General features: G+C 43.6%; 2 long non-coding RNA genes across 3 annotated transcripts; one reads left to right on the top strand and one right to left on the bottom strand.

Annotated features, from left to right (window-relative positions):
* Positions 1-2643: 2643 nt before the first annotated feature.
* On the bottom strand, positions 2644-6239 carry LOC129380901 (uncharacterized). Its single transcript, XR_008609103.2, has 3 exons — positions 5582-6239; positions 3575-3784; positions 2644-2741 (listed from the first exon to the last, which is right to left on the bottom strand). It is a non-coding gene; the product is annotated as an uncharacterized lncRNA (long non-coding RNA).
* A 327-nt stretch (positions 6240-6566) lies between these two features.
* LOC126548485 (uncharacterized) lies at positions 6567-8200 on the top strand. 2 transcript variants are annotated; one of them, XR_008609104.2, is made up of 3 exons: positions 6567-6674; positions 6806-6988; positions 7795-8200. It is a non-coding gene; the product is annotated as an uncharacterized lncRNA (long non-coding RNA). The 2 variants fall into 2 exon arrangements; XR_011892250.1 differs by lacking the exon at positions 6567-6674 and having other exon boundaries at positions 6696-6988.
* Positions 8201-24292: the final 16092 nt, after the last annotated feature.

Here is a 24292-nt window from a genome sequence, read left to right as displayed (position 1 = left end):
TCGACGCGACATTATTGTAAAATAAGCAGCGCCAATGCGTGAAGCGCAAAGTGGAAAGGAAAATAATCGCGCATAGCTCAGCACTATATAGACACTTTTTTTTTTTTAGGTAGAAATTCAGCGCCGCTCCTGTTCACCGTCAGTGAGCTATAATTCGCATTTTTCGCTCGTCTCAATTGTTGAATGTTCCCTGTAGCTTGTTACGCCCTTTGATGTCAGTTGATTGGAACTTCGTATTCGGGCGCCTCCAATAAATAGCTCGATAACTTCTATTATGTCGCTGTTCCTATTTCTAAATGCGCCGCGCTTAGGAAAACAGGAAGGCAAACTTCGGACTTCGAAGAAGCGGATCGAAACGACGTATAATTCTTGGCCTTGCATTTTCTACACGTGCTGGCCGCTCAAACAATGCTGCTTTCTGTGCGTGTAGTTTTCCCACAAAGTCACAATGAGCGCAAAATTCCTTATACTGGTATCAACATGCTCGATCCAATCCATTTAGAAACACGAATAAAAAGACTAAAGAGCTGGAGAATACCAGAGAGAGAGAGACGGGTGAAATACAATGACACGGCCCTCTCTATCACCACTTTTCTTGAACTGCAAAGCATACTGAGTGAGGAAAAAAAAAAACTTACAGCGCTGTGAATGCACCGTGTCCAAAGCACGTGGTGTCTCTTAATATCGACACCACGGCTGCAGCATTTCGGCGCGGGCGAAATGCTGCAACGCCAGTGTACCACGCGTCGGGTGCACGTCGAAACTAATCCAAAGTTCCTTTTTACGACGTGCATCATAATCATGTGGTGGTTTTGGCACGTAAAACTCCAGAATTAAATTTTTTTTAGCGCCAACACAAACACCGCTGGGTCACTGGATGCCCCTGAAGGAAGCGAGAAACACTGACGAAAAATTAGGAAGCCCCTGCTGATAAATATTTGGCTAACAGAACATAGCTAACAGACGACTTCACTTATTGCAACGAGGCAAGAAATCACTGGTTATACCATAGCCAGAGAAAACTGCTACTGAAGAATCTCTGACGAGCGACCTACCCAAAGTTATGGAATGAATGGCGCTATATTGCCTATCATACAAGAAATGAAACAGATAGGAATGTCGTCCTCCTTGGCTTCCCTTCTTGTGTCTTAATTTTTGTTTTGTACGCTTTAAATCAAGTATGAATATTGAATGTCGTGCCAAATAGACAATGAAAACACTTTCCACCACTCAACGGAGGTTTTCGCGCCACTTTTGCACCCAACGAAAAGTGCCAAATCTAGATGGACGAGCATACAAACCAGTTACAAAAACATAACGTCGGTGTTCCGAATGTGGCGGTACTATCACCGATCTTGTTTAATCTCTTGATGAGGTTGGACTCATCCCGATTAACGACTTTATTAGGATTACGCTACGCCGTACCTGTCAAAGGTATCACGTTATGGCTTGACTGTGTATGGCCATTGTACTCTTAGGCGGAGCTCAAGAATTAATTCAATTTTACGTTTACTGCTGTCAACAGTGACATACGATTTGTGTCCAAAGCAAGATGCAGACGCCTTTAGCTTGTTGAATTTGCCAAACTTCACTTCCCTGATTGTCGAATGTGTTGTAATTAAACACTTCTGGAATAATGATCTTAATATACGATATGCGCCTGTCCCCTCCTTAAGACCGAAGGAACCCTACGTCATCCCCAAGCCTGCGACAAAGTACGGAAGGAGAACGCGGCAATACTATGTTCCAGCCATATTTAATAAATTGCGAACGCCTGTGTTAGAAGCAAACACTAGACGTGGGATTAAGAAACTACATAGAATTTTCGAAGTTTAAAGTAACATTTTGTATAACTAGTCAATATTTTGCTCCGACCTGCTAATAGCTAACTTCGCTATTAACCCTGTGCAATTTTCTGTAACCTGACTGTCAGGCACTGCCAGTCAAGCCTTCTGAGGCTTTGTTAGGCCTGCTATCTGTACTTTGTTTTCCTTTATGCACTATAAAGATTGTATTGTATTGTATTCCCTTACAAAAAATTTTAGTAACATTTTATAAACCGTCTTTAGACAAATGTTACTAGAACCTACCGACATTCTATAAACCGTCTTTAGACACTGTAACAACTTCCTAGTAACCTCCTACCGACTATTGGCCACCGATATTGAATTGAAAGTATAGATATAAAATGTCGATAGAATTCTTACCGACTGCTTATTATATTATGTCGGTAGAAAGTGTCAACTGTGAAGCGACTATTTATTGACCACCTTTATACATCCTAACAACTTGCTAGTAGCATCCTGTCGACTATTCGCCACAGATAGTTGGCAGGATGTTACTAGGAAGTCGTTAGGATGTATAAAGGTCGTTAATAAATAGTCGCTTCACAGTTTTTAGGAAGTACATAAAAATTTTGTTCAGAGGTAATTACTTTTGCAATTATATATTGCAAAAGTAAGGTTTGATTATCTCTGAATAAAATTTTTATTTGCTTCCTAAAAACTGTGCAGCGACTATTTATTAACCACCTTTATATATCCTAACGACTTGCTAGTAACATCCTGTCAACTATCTGTCTGTGGCATATAGTGGTCGCCAAGTGGCTAGGTGTGGCATGCAACAGAAGACGACAGGTTTAAATTTGTGCTTGAACACATCCATTTAATATCCCCGGGCTAGTAATGAGGACAAGTTCTCCAGCTGCCCTGGAAGTAGGCTGAAATGTTGCGTTGTGTAGTCTAGAAAAGAGAAGAAAAAAGGCAATATTTTAGTTTTGCTACAGTGACATTGCAACACACCATGCATCTGTTTCTTAAAAAGGAAGTGCACAAGAGACAAGTTTTCAACCCTGTGAGCTCTAAACATCTCCACCTGTTTTGTGCAAAGTCCTAAAATGCATGAAATGACTGAATTAGTGCATTAGAGCTGGGAGCGTGATGGATGTGCATAACACCAACAGATGCACGACACATAAACTCTATCATACCAATTGTCATCTACAAACAAAAGCTGTAAATCAACTTCAGTTTAATGAACTTCGATATTCGTATTGTGACTAGTACATGGAAGTTTTATGTGTGAATTATCTTAGGAAAGGCAAGGTGCCAGTCAGAACTGTGCTGCAGCTTTTCTTGGGCACAGGTACATAGAAGAGTTGACTTTTGTGTTGCACTTAAGAACCACGAAATGATACAAGCAACATGTAAGCAGTTGAACAGGCATTATGGACGTTCTACAGCAAGATTAGAAAATGCCTTTGCTGTGCAGACGGACATTGTCAAAGTGAGCTTGTTACTAAACATGTTAGCTTTCCACAAGACAGGATATTATATTATCAGTGCATTCATATGACCAGGGCCTCTATCACAAAAATACATATGCCAACAGTAACGACAATTTTCTAGTTATGGTGGCAAAGCTTGCATTATAATATGCTATTATAATCCGGTTAATAGCTATTTTAGCAGGAAAGAAAGTAGTATACCGTAAGATAGCACTGAAATTGCCATGAAAGGAGTTTTGTTGAAAACTGCACAAAGAATATTAAGATGCTTCTTTGTGACACACATACCTAGTATGGTGTTGACCTTCTTGGAATCCAACGGATCCTTCTGTGGAAGGCATTTGACAGCCGCCCAAAGAAGGACCTCCCTTCAACGTCTTCTATTGAAAAAGGAGTTTTAAGGAGGCCCTCCGCGAAGTGAAAGCCTGAGTTGTTAGCATCCAGGCACAGCCTCTTCAGCAGGCCCTTTTCAACATATACACCGTCACCGATGTCTACCTGTGAAACAATACAACAAGCAGATTCATTTTATACACGTTTGATCAAGGAATGGTTAGGAAGTAGGGTAGGGTTTGCAAAAACGGAAGTAGCTGCTTCTTGTTGATTCGGTTTAAAGAACAAAGCAGCCTTACGTATACTATACATGCATTGTACTGAGCTGTGTACTTTTACGTAAGACTAGAAAGTATTGGGAACTTCAGTGCAAAAGAAAGACATGCATCTGCCTAGAACTAAGCAAATGTGTGCCACCCCTTGACACAGAGTGAGATCTGGTGCTGTTTTAGTGATTAGCAGATATTGAAAGCTTCAAGCCTCATCGAGTATTGGGCCAAGCTGTGCTCGATTAGTGACGCACATGTGCTCGATAACTATCAAACAAGATGCAATTGTCTTCAAATACAATTCTGACTTCCCCTTGCAGACATGCTGTTTTCAATTTACTGACTGCACATGGGTGTAAAGATTTTGTCTGACAGAGTGAATAAACCACATACACAAGCAGCATTTTCATAGTTAGCATAGTCTTTAATAGGTACTGATAACTTCAATTTAGAAAGCCCTGTATATTGGGCCTCATCAAACTAATTTCATAAAAGGTTTGTCAAGGTAGAAGCATAGAACTTTAGTCTTTAGAAGACAGGTGAAAGGAGTTAATTATTGCAAATATTACTGAAAATTAAATTTTAGACAGCTCATCGCCATGAGAAATTGATGCAAGCAGTTTTTACATGCCACATAAGCATTTATATATCAAAAATAGGGATTAGAGAAAACCTTCCCTTAGAGGTTCATTAGTGCAAGCAGCCATGCCCTCGAGGAGACATAACTTCTTTTTCTGTAGGCAGAAAGAGGCTCGAGAATTTTATTGACACATATATGTGCCCATGCATATATGTTATCTCTGTTGTAAACCTTTTTTTTCATGTACATGCAAGGTGTGTTTATAACATCTCATTGTGCACAAAATTTGCATAATAATTTAAAGACCGCGATATTGTAGCGTTGGTATTCCTTTTCGCTATTCGTTAGTAGGCTGACCGACGCCCCGGCCCCTGCTACGTACTGCAACTGCCGGCCGTTAGCGGTGGGCGAGAAGAGTGATATAGAATCGAGGGGTAAGTATCGCTACAAAATCGCAGTCTTTAAATTATTACGCACTGCCGTAACCTACGATTGGAAGAGCTGACATCTCGTTATTAAGATTTGGTTGGTCTGTCTTTCTTAAAGGCCGGCGTCTGATTGAAATGCCTAGATTAAAAATGAACCTCGTTATTGTAATATCGGCCTATATCCGCTCTGTAACATAGAAGACAAATACGCGAAGACACTCAAGAACATAAACAATACACACAGGTTCTCGCGACGCGGACCTCCAAACCGAACTATATACATACAAAAATCTCCATACAAGCTTCTATCTGCTTAAGCGTCAAAGATAGCAATCATGTGTCAACGCGCGAAGCCCATGATACATCGACGTATACATTACACATGTACTGTACTTGCGGGAATGCCTATATAGCGAATAACTTCTTGCCAGGAAACTACCGAACGAACACCAACTTTCAATGTGTTTTCATAATTGTGTGCCCATTCAGGCATAGCAATCAAGGCGGGTAGCAGAATGTAGGTACGCCGTAACATCAGAGGAAGCTTTCGTGAAATTGCTTGCTAAATGTACACAGCAATATGGCTAACATACGATAGGAAAGCGCTTTGCTCTAGCTAGTTACACAACGCTCATTACGTAAATCATAAGCTTCAAGAATGCGCGCAAGCGCCAAACTTGCTTACCTTTCAAGATTTGGCAAACGCTCCTTCGTCAAACAGGTACAGAGGCACCGAGGTTTTTCTGGCGCAAGCACTGTAGAGCTTCCGATGAACTCCAGCTCCACAAAAGCACAACCTTCAACAGTGTTCCATACACTACGATTCGAAGCCCCAGTACCAGACGTTTTCACGAGAGCGCGGGCAGGCAGCTCGGCAGAACAAAGGCAGCTCGGACGGGCGCTGTACTAGGGCACTCACTGTCGACACTGGTGGATCGCTCGAAACACACGGCGAACTAATGGCGTTACACGAATCCGAAGGGTTTGGGATGGTTAACTGCACACGACAAGGAGCACATTTTGTCTAGGCACTTCTAAAATATAACTCAAATACCACCTTACTGCAAAGATCATTCACTACATCCAACGTGGTGTGTCGACCAAATGGATGGATGGATGTTATGAGCGTCCCCTTTGGAACGGGGCGGTGGCTTGCGCCACCAAGCTCTTGCTACTATGCTGCTTAATATCCTACATAGGTTAACCAATGAGAAAACAAAAAAACCCCACTATGAACTACCACGTCCAAATTTTCTGATACCCTATTGCGAACTGTGCTTTTGTACGTCTCCGTCTTTTGTCGTTTCCCTACTTTTCTTCCACCAATCCTCCAATCGCCTCTTACTGATGTCATAGAGTTAGTAGAACAACTCTAGAGGAAAAGCTGGGCCGGAAAAGTGGGAACCTCTAGGACGCCGCCCTGTTGCTACTGGTCAATGTGGCCAGCGCAATTATTAATGAAAGAGCTGAAAACAAGTACAGGTCACCTTATGCTTTGTCATCTGAAAACGCATACCTGATGGCTTTATGAAGGTGGTGCGTTAATACTAAGTTTACAGAAAGCGATCGCTAAGTCCGTGACTTATGTAAATCACGATGTACGCATTCATGCAATAAAGGATGACGTGAATTTCGGTTTCGAATCTGTTTTTGGATGTGTAGTAGCTTCGTACAGTTTAGGTTTGACATGCGATCGCGCGTCGACATCGGACGCTATGACACACTCGTGCCTTATGTGCCACCGAAGCCCCGAAGTGCTCTGGCATATACCTTCACATGTAAGTAAACGAATCTATCTCTTTGTTGAGAATATCACGCGAGTAGGCAGCTTTTGTGGCGCATCACAATCGTTTGAGAAGCGTCACAGTAGAGCATTTTTCTACATGCGGAGCGGTGTTTTTATTTGCAGGTTTCCCTTCAGTAGGAAATTGCTGGACAGGCGGACCAGCGCACCGGAATTGTACTGGCGAAGCCACAAGCAACTCAAAGAATCTGTTTAATTGTTGTACTTTGAACAATTATGCTTCTACAAAGGCCACAGCAGAAAAACAGCCTGATGCCGAGTATTTCTGTGCCACGAAGTAATCAAGAGGTGAGTGCCAAATGCGGACGAAATCAAGTGCATCGAGAATTAGAACGACAGAAGGCTGAGCTAGTTGGTAGGGATTCATTATGCAAAACAGAGGTGAGGCGTGCAGGCAGGACACAAGAGTAGAGAAGTGGGCGGCGCTCGTGTTATTTGCTTGTAAATACTCTACTCTTGTGTCCTGTCTGCACGCCTCACCTCCGTTTTGCATAACGAGTGCATCAACCCACATATTAATAGCGTAGGCGTTTTATTAACTGTGCAATACTTTCAACACTCCCTTGCATGCCATTTCATGTGGAATATCTTTTTTGGTCACAAATTAATTTGTGCAGCGAATCTATTTGCATGATCGACTCCGGGCCTGTGGGACCGTTCACTTGCACTTGATGCTGAGTCTTTTACATGTATCCATAAACTGCAGATATGTACATCAGATCCCTGCGAGCATTTTCAAAATTCATATAACCTCAAATACCACTAAGCAGCTGGGACACATTTATGTTGGCCATACTCGCAGGTAAAATAAGATCATGTGGACAGCTCCAGCTCATTTTCCTTAAATCAATGTGTACAAGGGGTATGCAAAAATAATTTTTTTCTCGCGCACCGATGATTTTGCTGTATAAGCAAGAGAACCCACCACGTTAGTGTAACGTATCTTGTACATCACACTAATATGTGCTTTAATTTACCAAGTGAGATGAGTTACTTTTATGGCTCATTCAGTCATATCACAGTGCAAGCTGCATTCATCAATCTTCGATTGGATTTTGCAAATGCTTAATGAAACATGTTTCCCTTTTATGCAGATATGCAATGGCAAGCCCTTCCGTGTGTTCCAAAGGTAAAATTTAAGCTCTAAATTAAAGAAGACATTTCTAGTCAGAAACAAGCAAAAATGGTGAATGCAGAGTATCAGAAGCCCAAGGTACAGAAATTATGAGAAGTGTCGAATGATTTTTAGGAAAGAGTCGTATTTGAAAAAGCAAGACTCTTTAGTGGAGGTCAAGCAAGTCAATATAGGTAGAATACTCTGCAAAATTATGCGAGTGAGGGGATGTCAAACAATGGGTCAGGAAATGCATTGTTTTTCTGCAAAACAAAAGCTCATTGCCATTGCATAAGTCACTTTAACGTCATGAGACTGCTGCTTGATAAATTCAGAAATAAACCAAAAAACAAGACACGCAAAAATTAAAAAAAAAAACAATTTAATGATGCCCTCTCCACACTGGGATAAATAAAAACAAACACATAACATATAATGTGGACATATCAGACGCCTTGTGAAACACTGAAGGAAAAATTCAGTTTCGAGCTATGGCACTTGCCGCATAGATGTGGGGGGCCTTGCACTAATAGTGATAGTTGCCACTGCATTTAGAAATTGAAAGCATTCATGCAGACAAGGATGATTCTTTACATTTTTGGCTACCATTTCAAATGCCTCCACCAAGTGTTACAATGCTGCATGCAGGCATACTAAGGATCTCGCAGCAACACCTGCAGGTAAAAAGCAGAAGCAGTCAAAGTGCTGGTGTGTACTGGACACTATGTTTGAAAACTTTTAGGCAATAAGTGCAAGAAGCAGACATAACAACTGCATTTATTTCCATAATTCTCCATTTGAATGGCCTTTTCTTTTTGCTTAGACAATGCTTACGCCTAGCCACAGCAGCTCCCTCATACAGACTCTGCAAGCCAAGAGGCCATGGAGGCAAATACAGGTAAGAGGCAAGAAGCAATAGCACTGGTATCGACATTCATCTTTCTTTCTTTTTCTTTCATTTAGGCAGCCAGCACACCTCGAACAGCCACCTTGACTGCGGGTGTGTCACCCTAGTCGCCAAGGAAACATTTGAGGGAAAGTGACAGGCAATGTGAACAGCCACTTCTCCATGTAAACGATACTCGTTCTCTCGGATGACTCCTACGCCTCACCACGCCAGCACACTTGTGCACAAAGATGCCGCGGAGACAAGTGCAGGTCAGAGGCAAGAAGCAGTGGCACTGATGTCGACATTCACCCAATTTCTTTTTCTTACACTGAGGCAGCCAGCACACTTCAAACAGCCACCTTGACTGTGGGTGTGTCAGTAGATTCCTGTTGTACATATGCTCATAATAAACTTCAGTAAACTTGAACTTGATAATAAACTTGAAGGCAAATGGGACATTGATGCATTGTGTTTTTGAACATTTATTGTACACATACAATATATGTTATACTTTGCAGTGCTACAGAGCGTATTTTGAAGCTTCCCCCTATATTTTGCACCTTTAATTACGTATGTGTTGTGTGTCCCTCAATGCAGTTCATGTTGTAGCAGCTGCTTTGTCTGTGTATCGCACATTGGCTTAAGCTCGTGATATCCACATACTTCTCTCACATATACAAAATAAAGTTCTATGCAGTCCTCAGTGTTACAACAAAATATGAAAGTAAACAATCCGATCGTGGAATTGTGTTTATTATAGTGATTCCTGACAGTTATTGACAAGTTGACAACTTGAACTGGTCAATCCGTCCATAGCCTCCTCTATTTTTCAAAAATAAAGGAGGCTATGATCCGTCATGGCAAGGAATTGTATGTATACATAAAAAAAAAGGGGGGGGGGGGGGGGGGTATGTGTGTGTGTGTTTGTAGTGGGGGGTATAGGATTAGGGCGGTACGAAAAAATGTACCAACACCGTCCTCTAGACCCATTCCGTTAAGGTACCGTAACAAAGCGTATTATGCATAAAGTTCATACAACCAACTCTGATACTACATACGCTAGGCGACGCGAGCTACATTGGTCATGATGCATTCGCGAGTGCGCCGGATGCCCTCCACATTATTCTCGTTAATCGGGCTCACTGCGCCGAGGCAAAAGAAAGATCATGGGCGCAGGTGCCTTTGACGTATCTCGACCTTGCGAGGCACCGCTGCGCGTGCCAAGGGAGCTGTCCGTGCGAACACTCCCTGGCACACACCTGCCTCGGCGGCCCCAACCTACGTACCGTTCTGCTTCGAGCTTTGATCCCCCCACTGTCCCTTGGGTGCCCTGGAGTTCCTGCGCCGTCTGCTCTATTATCATCTCAGGTGCTCTCCTGAGACTTCCGTTTGTCGGTTACATGTGCCCTACAGCTGGATCATTACTTATAATAATAATAAAGCCCAATCTATCGTCGCGACGATAGATCGCGAAAGTGGCTTTTGCAACATACCACGCCCGTGCGAAGAGAATTACGGAATGCCAACGAGGAATCTGACCACAGCTTCGAGCTCGTAACCTCGTCGAGTGACACTCCTGCAACAGGCGTGACCGCTGAAAACCGCATACCGCCGGAAACTTCAACAGGATCATCCCTCGGTTGCATAACTACCACATGTACGGCCAACATGGACCACACCCACACCGTCCCGCAACATAGAATAAAGAACCAACTTATAAAGCCCAGACACACGGCTGCACGCGCACCACTTCACGACACTACAAGCGAGACGCCATGCTGCTACGCTGCTACGGTTGCCGGATTAAAACTGACTACTGTCACCAAGACTAGCAAGCGTCTCAGGAGCAGGCAACCTCGGCGCGTAGCAACATGGCGGCGCTCTTGCGGTTCCCGATTTCAATGCATGGGCCCTATGGGTAGCTTGTCCTCTAGAGTCAGTATACTAACTCTATGACTGATGTCTATTGCGGATCTGTTTGCTTTACCACTGCTCCCGCTGAACCCAAGGGCTTCAAGGAGGCCAGTGCCTAAATCGACCGCTGGATAGACGTCTTCACATTCTAATAAAATATGCTCCGTCGTTTCCCTAGCTTTACCGCAGCAAGCACATGCTTCTTCTTCCTTCTTATATCTCGCTTTATAGGTGCGTGTTCTAAGGCATCCCGATCTCGCTTCGAAAAGTAATGAGCTTCCCTTTGAGTTATCATAAATGGTTTCTTTCCTAATTTCGTTTTTTCCCCTTAAGTAGTTACTCATGGCAGGTTTCTTTTCCATTGCCGCCACCCATGAGATTAATTCAGCCTCTCTGACTTTCCGCTTGACCTTTGTTGCTGTGTTGCCCACCCCACAGGCCACATACTTGCTGGTAAGCTTCCTAGTTCTTTTCCTCCACTGTGAATCAATGTTTTGCCTGTACAGATACCTGAACACTCTCCCTGCCCATTAACTTTCCTCCATATTCCTCAGCCGTTCTTCATACTCAATTTTACTGCGAGCTTCCCTCACTTCAAAACTAGTCCAGCCCATATCCCCTTGCACAGCTTCATTTGTAGTCTTCCCGTGCGCGCCCAATGCGAGGCGACCCACTGACCTTTGGTTCCCGTCGAGTCCTGATTGTACCCCTGATTTAAAGCAAACAACCGCATTTCCAAAAGTAAGTCCTGGAACCATTACCCCTTTCCACGTACCTCGGAGGACCTCGTACCTATTGTATCCCCATAGCGTTCTGTGCTTCATTGTGGCTGCATTTCTCTTCCCCTTGACTGTTATGGTTTTTTCCTGTGTTTCCATATATCCGTTGCCTTCGTTTATCCATATACCAAGGTATTTATATTCTGTTACCCGAGGTATTTCTTGGCCCTGTATCTCCACTGTCTGTTCACTGTTTTCATTGAATACAATAACACCTGATTTTCTAACACTAAATTTCAAACCTAAATTGTTGCCTTCCTGTCCACAGATATTAGCCAGACGTTGCAAATCACTTTGCTTGTTTGCGAGCAACACAATGTCGTCCGCATAAAATAAACCTGGGAGTTGCTGCTCTATTACTGTACCTGCCTGTTTGTATGAGAGATTAAACCCGATATTACTTCCTTCTAGCGCCCTCTCCATCCTCACCATGTACATCATAAACAGCAGCGGGGATAAAGGGCACCCCTGCCTCAGTCCCTTGTTGATATGAACTTTCTCCGCGCTCCTCATCCCTTCCCATTCAACGCAAACAGTATTTTCTCGGTAAATCTCTCTCAAAAGCTGTATACAATCGTTACCTAAGCCTTCCCCTTCCAGAATATCCCACAAAATGCTGCGGTCTACGTTGTCGTATGCTCCTGTAATGTCCAAAAAGGCCACATACAACGGTCTGCTTTCTGCTTTTGATATTTCAATACACTGTGTAAGAACAAACAAGTTATCATCCAAACGCCTACCTATTCTAAAGCCATTCTGAAGCTCTCCCAAAATGCCATTATTTTCTGCCCATACTTGAAGCTTTAATTTGATTGCCTGCATTGCTAGCCTGTATATTACCGATGTAATGGCCAACGGTCTATACGAGTGAATTCTGTCTTTCTCCCCCTTACCTTTATAAATTAAATTCATTCTACTTTGTCGCCAACTGTCTGGTATTCGTCTATCTTTTAAAGTTTTTTCAACTGCTTTCACGAGAGCTTCCTTACTTTTTGGTCCCAGTTCATTTATCAGCCTAACGGGAACCTCGTCTAGCCCTGTGGCTGTGCGCTTAGGAATTTTCTCTTCCGCTTTCTTCCAGTTTAAATTTGTAAGCACCAGCTCCTTTCCCCCTTGGGTCTCTTTCATGCTCTTTTTTTTCTTCAAATACAACCTTGTCCTTGCCTTGGAAAGATTCGGCTGTTACTTTTTGGATGTAATTTATTGCTGCTTCTCCTTCCAGTCTGTTTTCATCTTCGTCTAGGATATTTATTTTATTTATTTATTTCACAATAACCCTAAAGGCCCTCTAGGGAGGGTATTACATAGGGTAAATGTTACATAGGTGAGGTGAACAGTGCGTAATGTAAATACAATGGAAAAACAAAACAGGGTAAAAATTAATTACAGTGCATCAACGTACAAACACAATAAAATAATGATAGTTATCAGTACAGCAACTCTAAATTGTTTGTACAAAATGTGACACTGTCGTGGAAGCTTGGTTAACGGCGCATTATGTTGTTGTATTGTTGTTGCCTTCCTGCCTAATAATTTTATGTGATTCCAAAATATTCTAGGTGCGGCCTTCTTTTTCTCGCGTATTTCTGACAACCAACGTTCACTTTCACCTTTTAATTTTGCTTGCACCAGTATTTGAACCATAGACTTTTTCTCCCGGTATATTTCCCATTTACTGGTTACTTCATCCGGTGGCAACTGCGCCTTCTTTGCCTGCCTGTGCTCTCGAGATGCTTTCTGTCGTTCGGCGATGGCTTCTCGTATCTCCTTGTTCCACCAGCTTTACGGTTTCTTTTTTCCTTTCCAATGAACATGTTGTTTCTCTTTCCGTATTTCTGTCGTTACTACACTTAGAAGCTCACCATATTCCCACCCCTTACTTGGCGACTTGCCAATTTCTTCCTCCACTCTAGTGACTATATTTGCTATTTGTTCAGCGTTCAAATTTGGACTGGCCATTTTGCTTTCGTTGCTCTCTTTCCCAACTACATATCCCATTTTCAAAATGATGCGTTTATGGTCACTCCCTATGCTGCTAAACCCTTCCTCATCGATGACCATTTCTCTCAACTTATCATGAATTCCTTCTGTCATCAGACAGTAATCAATGGTCGATTGCCGGTTTCCCACTTCCCACGTGATCTGTCCTTCACACTTAGGCCCTGTATTCACGATCACGAGGTTATGTTGCTCGCAAAGGTCTAGCATTGACTTCCCGTTATTGTCGGTATAGCCATCTAAATCCTGTATGTGGGCATTCATGTCACCTAATAGGACTATCTCAGCACCATTCCCGAAACCCCTAATATCAGCGCTTATGCATTCCACTAACTCTTTATTCTTCTCTGTGCAATTTATTCCGGTCCACAAATACGTAACTCCAAGCCAAGTTTCTTTCCCACTCATTGTACCTGATAACCAAAGATGCTCTTGACATTGTGAATTTACTCTTTTCCATTTGGCTCCCTGATGGATGAGCATTCCGACTCCCCCTCCCTTTCTTTCCGACTTAGTTCTGTTGCACCCTTCCCATACATAATTCTCAATAACTGGCGGCTGGCGGCTTCTGAGTCTCTAAGGTGCGTTTCTGTAACCGCATACGCCCCTATTTGTTCTCTATGTAACTGCTCCTCAATCTCTGCCCACTTTTCCTTTCTTCTGCCGCCCTGCAAATACTGCCGTAGCGCCACTCTGCGGTTTTTAGAAAAATGTATATTAAATGAAAAAATTGCGTGTTTTTTCCTAATAACATTTCGTAGGGTCCTTTAATAGATTTTTTGGGTCCAAAAGTGTGTATATAGTACTTTGTGATACGAAGTTTAAGCAAATGTATATATAATAAAAACGAAGCGGATGTTGCCTTCAAGATTCGCAATTGCTTCAGGTGCATGTAGGATGCAAAAGCACGGCCTTCGAGATCAGACTTTGTCACTCAAAGGAAGCCGTAGCTGGGAGGCGGACAGGCAGTTAGGCCCCAATCGTTGGGTTTACAGTGCCTAGGTAGGCTTACTTATTTATAAAGAATATACAGGGACATAAGCCGAACCATGAGCGAGCTATACAGACACACGCGGTACGATTCGGTGTCCGATCCGACGTGCGGCTCCGGCATGCGAAAGATTGAGCGGCGCGTAAGCTCCGCCCACATCCAGCTCCCCAGCTTGAGTTCATATCCACGTCGAGAAACGCAATATAAACAGCTCTGCACAACACTGCTTCGCTTTACGCGAACACTGTCGATAAAATTATGCCCCTGCGAGTGACAGAACACTCCACGACGGCGCGTTGTCCACTGACGGCTCCACTAAATCCAGCGATAGGGCCGGTAGGCATAGCTAGGCGGACGCTGCGGCTGACGGCGCTTGCGATCCAGCCCGAGCTCGTCGAAGAGTGCTTATTTTTGCCAAAACAATTAACACTGTATACATTAGGTCGGCCGTAATTAAATACAATTGGTTTACTCGACGCAGTCGTTGCGAAGGGCAAACGTGCAAGCGAAGCGAGCGGCCTCGCTCAGACGGTCGGTGTGTGATGTCTGCCCGCGAAATGCCCTCGCGCCGCGGCTCCCGATCTCGCCAGTAGCTTAGTGCTAGTGTATTAGGCGCTGGTTTGCATAACAGGCACACGTTCGAGATAATTTTACAGAACTGGTAACTATTTCATGTCGGAAACAAACTGCCGCAGGCAAGGAAAAAAAAACTGCGAGAAACCGGCCAGCCAGCACCGCCTCCATGGAGGGAACGTCAGAGAACGTCACATGCCAGCCGCGCTGTCATTGGCTGCGGCCAGACGACGGTGCAGTTGTCGGACGCGTCGGACGATATTTGCCCGGTTTGTCGCACGCCGGACGTCCGATCCGGCGCTTCGGCACGGCAAAACACCTCGATTCGGGCTGCCGTTTCGGCGCGTCGGACGCCGGTTCGGACACCCGGCGTCCGACCGTGTGTCTCTCGCTTTAGTTGGCGAACACGAGCCGATCAGCGTGCCGTCCGTGCAGCTCCGTCTGCTTGCAATGGTGCATGGCCTACGGGCTTCTTTGACACCTACTGAGCACGAATTCATGATCACCGCTCATATACACGCTTCCCACGGCGCTAGCTTTCGTGTTTTCGAGAATACGTGCCCTCATATTGAATTGGTGAGACCATATTTCCTCTTAGCGTCCGGTATTAGAAGCAATTTTTTTCTATGAACATCCTACTATCATCTGTTACTAGGAAGTTGATTAAAAATTAGGAAAACAGTTACTGTGCAAAAAAACATTTTTTTTAAAAGCAGCCAGTCTTTGCATATTCATTTATAGTTGAGATGATGTTATCTGTTCATTTCTCACTAAATCATTTTTAACAACTTTCTAGTAACCAGTGTTACTAGAAAGTTGATTGAAAATTGAGGAAATTTACACCTGTGCATGAAACAAGACTGTCTTGCACCAGCCATGTTCACTGAATAATTATAATCTTATTTAATAATATTCATGCATGTTTTGTAACTTGGTTTATGTACTTTAGGAACATAATTATTTTTATTGACTTCCTATTGAATGGTGTTTCTAAAAAGTTGAAATAGTGTGTCTTAACTTTCTAGTAACTTTCTTTTTACCTACTGAAGTAAGAAAAGAAGTAACCAACTTTCTTTTGACAAACGTTACTAAAAAGTAAAAGTCAATAGGATGTTACTAAAGTTGATAGGAAGTTGATAAAAGTTCTAAAGAAAGTAAGGAAGCATTTTTGTATGGGTTGTATTGTATTGTATTGTATTGTATTGTATTGTATTGTATTGTATCACAATTTGGGCAACCAGAGGATCAAGAGGAGAAAAGCAACAGATGCTTCAACAAGGTATCAATGCAATCACCAGTATTCTCTAGTATGTGGTGCTGAAAGCACTAGCTGAAAAGACAGGATATGTCGCAGTCTTAAACAAACCGCGAAGAAGAGCTGAGAAATTTTGACAAATATTCCGTCTATAACAACGAAAACAGGTGATTGTACGGCGCCCCTCCATAAAGGTTATGGGAGCATTCATTGATCAAGGCCGAACAGGAGCGACATGTATCTCCAAAATAAAAAAAAATAAATAAATCACTTCCATCTCCTAATGTGGCGTATCCCAACATTGCGATGGGGCACGAAAGAACGGGAAACTAAACAAATCATTCAAGCGCTCATTACTTGACGGGTTTAACTACCACTACGTGACATCAACACAGCCAGAAGAGATGAAAAACATACATCGCAAAGGTATAAGGCTCATTATAGGTCAACGCATGGGTACGAAGCTGCAAGACCCGTGTACATACACAGCAACTCAAACACACTAAGATAACTCGGCGATGAAGTCAAACAGGCACAATATCATCATTTGTGAAGTACATCAGCAGAACGGGAGATACTTACCGACCTTTTGCTATCCGGCGACGATGCGTGTCTGCACGTCAACAACGAGCACTGCTCCTTTCATGACAAGAGCAGAGCAATTCTAGTCAATGATATCTCTATCACTGACGGCAAACCTGCACCGCAAAATGATGGAAGCAAAAAGAAAGAGAGAGAGAAGCCGCAGACAAGCGAGAGCACATGAGTGCATGCTCCGATTCAAAAGCAATGAGGAATTAGTCATTTTTATACAACTAGCTGCGGCTAAAAATTTATCTCAAGCCTGAAAAGATGTCGCAGCCAACTGCACTACCACTGCAGAGTTTGCAGCCGCGCTCCTACCTGTTTTAATGGTCGCAAGAACCTACAAAGTTTGCAACGCTAAGGAAAATACTCATATTTATACCAACTCGCAGGCAGCACACAACGTCTGATCTAGCCCACAAGAAATGGACATGATGATTGCTGAGAAAATTTATCAACTCGGACGCAAATTATGGTAAACATGCGCAAACAGTCTTCGAATTAAGTGGGTACCGGCACGTGCCGGAATAATAGAAAATGAGTGGGCAGGCAACGAGGCACGAGTGGCAAATAGACAATTCATGCCCGACACAAAGTATACAACCTTCCCACTTTCACCCGCCGATGCTAAAGCTGGCCATGAAGCTGCAATTTGCGGAACAAGGCAAAAGAGGGAGTGGGAATGCGATGTCCTTTTAGCGGAAATGCCGCAGCACACCACGAGAAACACAAGTACTTGTGAGAATGCTAGCCGGAAATACAGTGATGTCGCTACACAAGAGACCTCTCTTCTTTGGTGACGATCCAGATGAAGGTATGTGCGCAACATGCCAGCAATAAGCCACTACAAAGCATGTGATGTGGGAATGTCCAAGGAACAAGGCAATCAGCAAACGCCTCATGCACTAAATACCGCGAAATCCAGCCATCCATATTGGAATATTTGATGCGACTTCGCCAGAGCAAGCAGAAAGGCGCTTCCGTCTGGTGGGCTAAGCCTGCCGATTTCATCTACGATGAAGGCGGTCCAGACCAATGTCATGGGAACCGGCCAGAAATACACTAACCACCAAGGCAATGCCAGGGCTTTCCGCACACGACTCTGACGTTTAAGGCAAGTGGAATTGCGTTTTATTTTACATAGAGATGTTACAAATCCAACAAAAACAACGTTCACTGCATGCAGAGAGAGCTGTTTCTGTGAGCTCTGAATCATATTTTTATCACAGAGCGGAAGGGGGATGTAGAGAGAAAAGAATATAGAAGGGGGAAGTGAACGTAAACTGTGCCATAAAGTGAGAGACCGCACTCATGTCGCAGCCTATGCGCAGGCCCATCACAGCCGCAGATATCTGATCGCAGTGGACAGCCATGTCACCCTGTCGGTTATTTCAATAAGAAAAGAAAAAAGTAGTAAATAGGAAATCAACAACACATTAAACAGCAGAGTTTCTTCAGTCGCTTCAGTGATCACTGGGCACTTTACACATCACCTAGTGTTACCGAAACATATCTTCAGCAGGATGTTTGGTATCAATCCTTGCGCCACCTTTTCAAGCACGTATATGAACCTGACGAGCACTCTAGATATCAGGTGCACGATTAACATGGCGTTTCCTCTGTGAGAACTATTAGGCATCGGCTGGCATCTTCGTGCTATCACCTCGTCGGCTTTTCGGATTCACTGGTGGCATATCTTGTGAATAGGTTTTACGTACAAACTAATTTGAGAATTCACGCCCCTGATTAGTCGAGGAAACCGCATAAAGCGTATTTTCAACATAATCTCCACGCGGTGTCACCGCAACAACGCGCTGACACCGCGTGGAGAATATGTTGAAAATACGCTTTATGCGGTTTCCGCCACTAATCACCAACCTCCAGCTTTATCAACTTGTGAAGCCAGTCCTGTGTGGTTGTCACTTTAAGTCCTAATCACATGAAATGCCACTCAGTGATGACCATGGCGCCGGCATGGCGCTCCTCGAAATGAACGAAGATATGCACCAAGCATGCGCTGAAAATATACACAATGTAGTTGCGCCTAATGGAAGGTGTTTGCATTAAACAGAAAAAAGCAAAATTAAAAGCGGACAACAAACAGCGACAGCCCGCAATAAACAAAAACCAATATCACCCGCTCCCCTACCAACGCCTTTTTAAAATAGACTGAACGTATACTTAGTCATTTCGTGTTAGCAAAATAAGTGTTGCTCTAACAAATGCTGCTACTCCCCTCCCCCCCGCCCCCACACACACACACGGACACAAATATACGTACACGGTTTCTGATCAAACTGTCTACTGAAGAATGTTTTCTGTGATCTCTGTGACGTCATACTTAGTAATAAGTTCTTCGAATTGGCGTTGAGTGCGTTTTGCATCAGAAGCTTCACGCATGAAACGCTTGATTTAATTTGGCCTGAAGTACACGTATAAAATTGTAACATGTTTCCCTTCTACTACGTTGTCGCAAAATCAAATAATCGATTTTCATATGTCGAATGAAAGGATGGAACTGTTTGATTTGTACTGTTTGTTCAAAATTCAGTGTCTATAACCGTGAACTCACTGTCCACACCCGAACATTTTAAGCCCCGTAAATATTTGTCCTCCTCTAGCAAGCAGACATTCAATAGAATTTCTTCCAATGACGTCTCTATTTTCATTCTTTCCTAATTTCTACCTTTAGGCGACAAGCCACGTTCCCTAAAGGGCTGCAAAGTATACTGTCTCTTCCTTTCACACTCGCTATCCCCCTTCCCCCTATTTCTTTCTTTCTTCGTGTGTGTGCGTGCGTTCATTTGTCGTTTCGATCTTACGCCCAAAAGACAGCCCCAGAGAATTTCTTTCAGTTCAACCGTCTCATGCTACTTAGGGCAACGTATCCTGCTTAAACAAAAGCTTTTTTTGTCATATTATTGTGACTTAAAAATGTCGATTTATAGCCCTCTCGGGTCATTGATTTGATTATTAATATTATTATTATTAATGACTCTTCTCGCTCGTTAGGTAACAAGGTTCTCGACTCTGGTAGCCTTGATGCCTAATGGTGGCGCACGACGGTTGCTTGAGCAGTTCGGAAGGTCACGTATTACGCGAAACCCGCGTATTTTCCGCATTTGTCGGCAGTGAAAGCGCATATAATGCTGCACGCTCATCCTATCAACAAGATATTCGGGTGCCTATACCACTCTCGAAAGGATCCTGCCGCGGCAACTTCAATCACTTGCTCGCCGCACCACACGTTAGCAATGCAATTCACCGGGTTTCAACGACCCCCGCTTGAATTCACTCGACTCTCATTTCTGGCTTTGCCTGCCACCCCAACTGTCACGTCGTGAAAGCACTCTATTGTCTCGTTGGGCGTCGCATTTACGAATCAAAACTTCTTTCTGGGCGAGTTGGTGCATACTTGTCTGACTTGTCTCGTCCTTGTTACTTTGTGGATACATGTGTTAGCGCTGTGACAATTTTCAAGTCCTTTACGAATGCCTGTTCATTCCTTAAAGGAATGGCCAACAGTGTTGCATGCAATTGTCGAGCAGCGTGTCTCGAGACAATAGAGCACCTCCTGGGCCATTGCCCCTCCTTGGACGCTCAACGACGGGCTCTGCGAGCTAGTCTTGAGTCGCTTAGAAGGCAGACCATCCGCGGAAGCAATGATCTTGGGACTTTGGCCGAATCACTCTTGGAGGCATGCAAGGTTACACAATCTGTATGCGTACAGATTGGGCGGCGACTTGGCGGCGACTGGACTGTGTGCAAACGCTTGTGACTGTTAGCGAGCATTCCTCCGCGATAGGGTTCGCACTAAACACTTATTTAATATGTATTTTTTATTTTTTTTATTTTCTCATAGGTCTTTACCCCTTTCGCCTTCCCCAAGTGTATAAAGCCAATTGGGTACGTACATGGTTAACCTCCCTTTATCTCTCTCTCTATATCTACATTTGCCGCAATAGCCTTAAGTATCGCTCGCTGACATCCCCACGGCAACGTAGCATATCATCATCGTCATCATCATCATCATCATTATCAGCCTATTTTTATGTCTCCCAGCGATCTGCAATTACCCCTGCCTTGCGCTAGTTGATTTCAAGTAGCGCCGCCAAATTTTCTAATTTCATCCCCCCCCCCCCCCCCTAATTTTCTCAACAGCGCGTCCCTTCCTTTGGCGCCCATTCTGTAACTCTAATGATTCACTGGTTATCTACACTATGCATTACCTGGCCTTCCCTGCTCCATTTTTTCCTCTAGATGTCGACTAAGATACATGATATACCCCTTTTGCTCTCTGATCCACACCGCTCTCTTACTGTGTCTTAACGTTAGGCCTACGCGTAACATCTTTCGATCCATACCTCTTTTCGAGGTTCTTAACCTGTTTCAGGGCTTCCTTGTTAACCTCCAAGATTCTGCACCATATTTTAGCACCGGTAGAATGCATTGATTGTACACGTTTCTTTTCAATGATAGTGCTAAGCGTCCAGTCAGGATCTGACAACGTTTACCGTATGCACTACAAGCCAATTTTATTCTTCTGTAAATTACCATCTCCTGATCAGGGTCTCCTGTGAGTAATTGACCTAGATGCACGTACTCCTGCATAGGCTCTAGAGGCTGACTGGCGATCATAGTTCTTTTTCCTTTGACAGGCTGTTCAACGTTATCTTTATATCCTGCATATTTATCTTCAACCCTACTCTTACATTTTCTCGGTTAAGGTCCTCAATCATTTGTTGCAATTCATCCCCAGTGTTGCTGAACAGGAAAAGGTAGTACCAACCTACGCTCCAACCTCCAGTCACGATGATGAAGAAATAGAACAGTTTTATGAAGATGTTGAATTAGCGATGTGAAAAGTGCAAACTCAGTATACTGTAGTCATGGGCGACTTCAATGCAAAAGTGGGGGAAAAGCAGACTGGTGAACAAGCAATTGGCAACTACGGCGGGGATTCTAGGAACACTCGAGGAGAGATGTTGGTAGGATTCGCGGAAACGAATAAGCTGCGAATAATGAACACCTTCTTCAGGCAGCGATGGAACAAAAGTACAGAGATTCCACAGCTACCTTAATTCTTCACAAGCAGGGAGATACCTATAAAGAAAGGGGTCAGACAGGGAGACACAATCTCTCGAATGCTATTCACTGTGTGCTTGGAAGAAGTATTCAAGCTAATAAACTGGGTAGGCTTAATAGTAAAGATCGACCGCGAATATCTCAGCAACCTTCGGTTTCCCGATGACATTGTTCTATTCAGCGACAATGCAGACGAGTTACACCAAGTGATTGAGGACCTTAACAGAGACAGTGTAAGAGTGGGGTTGAAGATTAATATGCAGAAGACAAAGATAATGATAAATAGCCGGGCAAGGGAACAAGAGTTCAGGATAGCCAGTCAGACTCTAGAGTATGTGAAGGAGTACGTTTACCTAGGTCAATTACTCACAGGGAACCCTGATCATGAGAAGCAAATTTACAGAAGAATAAAAATGGGTTGGAGCGCATTCGGCTGACATTGTCCGATACTACTGGAAGTGTACCATTATCATTAAAAAGAAAGGTGTACAATCAATGCATTCTAACGGTGCTGACATATGGGGCAGAAACTTGGAAACTGACCAAGAAGCTCAAAAACAAGTTAAGGACCGCACAAAGAGCTATGGAACGAAGAATGTCAGACGTAACGTTAAGAGACAGGAAGAGAGCGCTGTGGATCAGAGAGCAAACAGGGATAGCCGATATTCTAATTGACATTAAGAGAAAGCAATGGAGCTGGGCATGTCATGTAATGCACAGGTTAGGTAACTGGCGGACCACTAGGGTTACAGAATGGATGCCAAGGGAAGGGAAGCGCAGTCGAGGACGGCATAAAGCTAGGTGAGGTAATGAAATTAAGAAATTAAGAAATTAAGGCCTTCGTCCTGCAGTGGACCTAAAATAGGCGAATAATGATGATGATTATGATGAAGTGCCTGGATCGGCCAGTCGCACGGCAGTTTTGCGTGCATTTGGGGGCCTCTTTCACGCTCGGAAAAAAACATTTTTATGTAGCACGTATTGAGCAACAGAAAGCTATAGCGGGAGTTTCTCATATCGCTCTGCGATTTTCTCATTGACACTTTTCATCTAACTATAATTTAATGTTGATTAATTAATTAATAATAATTATCTAATTAGGCGGAATGAAAAGGATAATTTGAGTATCTCCAAGCGATGGCAATCAACATTACTTTGGTTCTGTCCAGTTACTTGGCATTCGCATATTTTTAAACTCTGGCCAAAGTCAGCTGGGACACCCTGTATATACATGTGCACAACATTCTAAGAAAGTGGACGGAGCCATCGCGGCAGCTCATTTGGTAAAATCACTCGACGCATGGGCGGTGGTTGCGGCTACGGCTTCCATCACCGGCAAGGTGTCTTGCACTTTCATGTGCATTATTTCATTTTTTAGGAATATGAATTTTATTTATTCCTTATCTATAATTAATTCAACAGGAGGACAGAATCTTCCCTATGATTCCTTTAATCTCCATTGCCCGTTGTATCTAATGGTGGTTACCGGATAACACTTAATACCAGTTTAAATACTGAATGTTCTTTTCGGGTAGTCGTTTCAGGTGCCTACACCGCCAACGTGTGGTTGTCGTACCTCCTTAATGCTCTGTTTCGCCTACGAAATATGTATATTTAAATTGTGAGGTTGAATGCCCCGAAAAATGAACAGCGAGTTATGATGAACGCCGTGATAGAGGGCTCAGGGTGGATTTTGACCGCCTGAGGCCCTTTAACGTACTCCCAAGCACGGGCGTGTTCCCTTTTTTTTTTTTTTTTTGCTTTCCGCTCTCATCGGAATGCGGCCGCCGCGGCTGGGTATCGAGCCTGCGACCACTGAGCCACCGCGGCGGATACATACAGATGAGCACAATGAGCATAAATCTCAATTGGAATGAGATGGCGGAAGCTGAACTGATGGATCAATATACCGTATTTACTCGAATGTAACGCGACCACGATTCTAACGCGAGGGTCGACTTTTCAGTCCGCGAAATAAAAAAAAAAGAGAATAAAACCACGAATGTAAAGCGAGCTCGATGAAGGGAAAGACAAATGGTACCTTTATTCAAGGGATCCATTCGGAAACGAGTTTTCTTCACTTGTCATGGTCGTCTTAAAAGGATATTGAGCTATCTTTGGGTGGTATTCTCGGGCGATCACATTGGGAGAGAGCGTCACTTTCGCGAGAATTCGTGTGACTCCGTACCGAAATCGTACCTGACAAGTGTTTCTGGCAGTGTGCCAAGCTCATTATCAGTGCCAAGAGCGTTGTCTGCCGTCTACTTCGAGGGGCTCAGTGCCTAAACGAGTCAAGTCTTGCGTAAGCGAAACTATTTCTGGGAGTGATCGACCGAGAGTCAAGGTATCCGTGCCGTCGAGCTCGTTTGAGATAAAGTACTTCTTAGGAGAGCGCAAAACCATTTCATT

Source organism: Dermacentor andersoni, chromosome 1, assembly GCF_023375885.2.
Source record: "Dermacentor andersoni chromosome 1, qqDerAnde1_hic_scaffold, whole genome shotgun sequence".
In the NCBI taxonomy this organism is placed as follows: Eukaryota; Metazoa; Arthropoda; class Arachnida; order Ixodida; family Ixodidae; genus Dermacentor; species Dermacentor andersoni.
Note: the sequence above shows the minus strand (reverse complement) of the source record. Positions and strands in the feature narration are given on the sequence as shown.